The following is a 2697-nucleotide window of genomic DNA, read 5'->3' on the forward strand; positions in this document are numbered from 1 at the left end:
TCCGGCGATCCTTCCGCCTCAGCCTTACAAGTAGCTGGAACTACAGGTGCACGCTACCATCCCAAGCTAATTTTTGATTTATTGTAGAGATGAGGTCTTGCCAAGTTGGCCAGGTGGGTCTCAAACCCGTGGGCTCAGGCAATTCACTCACCTCGGCCTTCTAAAGTGCGGGATTACAGGCTGAGCCACTGAGCTCGGCCTTGTTATTGATTTCTAACTCAATACTATTATTGTCAAAGAACATATTCTTTATCCTATTAAATGTATCTAAGTCAATTCTTTTAAATGTATTGAGTGTTGTTTTATGGTCCAGCATATGGCATATATCCGGCAATACTCTGTGTACTTGAGACAATTATATTCTGCATTTATCTGGGTATTATAAAGAAATTAGCAGGAAAGGCAAAAGAAGATGGCAGATAATCTTTCTACTTACCCAGATACGTCTGCCATGCTTCGTTCCCTTCTACGGGTCTGACTTTCCACCTGTCATCTTGTCCCTTCAAGCCAAAGATTGCCTTGGTGTTTTCCACAGAACAGGACTACAGGCAACTCGCTCTGTTCGCTTTCTTTTCTCGGAAAGGTCTTTATTTCAACTTTCTTCTGAAGAGTTTTTTTGGTGAATACACACATCGGCGTTTCCCTGTCAGAGTCATAGAGCTGCCACTATGCGCTCCTGTGGCCTGATGTCTAGTGAGAAGTCAGCCATTTATGGCAAGTCCTCTGTGTGGTCCTCTGTGGTGTGTGTGCTTCTCCCCCTGCTTTCGAGACTTGCTATTCACTTTTAGTTTTCAACAGTTTGACTATGATGGGTCTTGGTGTAGCCTTTTTTTGTTTATCAGAGTGGGGTTTTTGAGTATCGCAAATCTGTACATTTCTCTCACCAAATTTAAAACATTTGGGACTGTTATTGCTTTAAAACATTTTTTTGCTATTCTTTCTCTTTGCCTTGTAGGTCTCCAATTATATTTATGTGACGCTGTTTGACATGATCCGTCTAGTCCTTGAGATGTGCTTTTCTTTCTCTTCTTTCCCCCGGTCTGTTCTTCAGTCTGAGTGATTTCTGTTAGTCTACTTGCTACTTCATTGACTCATTATTGTTAGCTGCTCTTTTGCTGTAAAATCCATTTAATTAATTTTTCAAATTTCAGTTATTGTAATTCTTATCATCAGGATTTCTGCTCTTCAAAAATCATTTGTTTCTCTGTTGAGGTTGCCTATCTTTTGATTCACTGAGAACATATTTTCACGGATGCTTTAATACTCTCATTTGCTAATTCTAATATTTGGCTCATCTAAGTATTGGAGGCAGTTTTGAATGTTAAGTTGCAGAGACTCTGGTTTCTGTTTTTCCAAAGAGTGATGTGTCTTTTATTGTATGAGGCAGTTAGCTTGGTTGGACTCATATTCCAACCATCTGATTGGAAGGTAGCTCCAATTTTCAGCGTAGATTTTTTTTTCTTAGAGATGTGGGCAGGGGTCTCACCTGGTCTCAAACTCCTAGCCTCAAGGGATCCTCCCATCTCAGTTTCCCACGTAGCTGGGATTACAGGCACGAGCCACCACACCCCGCAGTTTATCTTCGGTCTTTTTTTTTTGAGTTGGAGTCTCACTATCGCCCAGTCTGGAGTGCAGTGGCCGCTCGGGGCCACCGCAGCCTCGACCTGCTGGGCTCCGGCGATCCTTCCGCCTCAGCCTTCCAAGTAGCTGGAATTACAGGCATGCGCTACCACGCCGGGCTAATTTTTTTGATTTATTGTAGAGATGAGGTCTCGCCAAGTTGCCCGGGCGGGTTTCGAACCGGCGGGCTCAGGCAATCCATTCACCTCAGCCTCCCAAGGCACTGGGATTACAGGCTGAGCCACCGAGCCCGGCTTATTTTCTGTCTTTAACTGAGAGTTTTTCTCTCTCTCTGTCTTTTTTATTGAGTTGGCGTCTTACTCCATCACCAAGGCTAGAGTGCAGTGGCACGCTCACAGTCACCACAGTCTCCACCTGCTGGGCTCAGGCCCTCCTTCCAAGTAGCTGGGAACACAAGCACATGCCACTATGTCTGGCTAATTTTTTTATTTATTGTAGAGACAAGGTCTCACCATGTTGCTTAGGCTGGTCTCAAACCCCTGAGCTCAGGCAGTCCTCTCACCTCCTCCTCCCAAAGTGCTGGGGTTACAGGCTTGAGCCACTGCACCTGGTCAACTGAGCTGCTTTGAATCTGAATTGCATATGTGTAGTTCAGAACCTGGGCAGACGTGTGGGTGGGCAGAATTTGGGGTTTCCCTCTCTCTGGCACTTTCCCTTCTGAGATTCCCATCTTCTCCAGTGACGTTAACCGCCCAGACGAGTTTTCTGCCAGCATGTCACACACATCACTTTGCAGGCCACCGAACTACAAGCAGCAAAAACAGGGCTCTTTCTCAGTATCACTCCTCTTCCGAGTGTGACCTCCCCCATCAGACTGATTTCTTTCATGTTCTAAAGTCTTCAAGAAACTGCTTTTTGCCGGGCTCGGTGGTGGCTCAGCCTGTAATCCTGCGCCTTTGGGAGGCTGAGGTGAGTGGATTGCCCGAGCCCACGGGTTCCAGACCTGCCTGGACAGGCAAGACCTCATCTCTACAATAAATCAAAAATTAGCTTGGGATGGTAGCGTGCACCTGTAGTTCCAGCTACTTGTAAGGCTGAGGCGGAAGGATCGCCGGA

This window comes from Carlito syrichta, unplaced genomic scaffold, assembly GCF_000164805.1.
Source record: "Carlito syrichta isolate Samal-C Ts95f unplaced genomic scaffold, Tarsius_syrichta-2.0.1 Scaffold120490, whole genome shotgun sequence".
Lineage (NCBI taxonomy): Eukaryota > Metazoa > Chordata > Mammalia > Primates > Tarsiidae > Carlito > Carlito syrichta.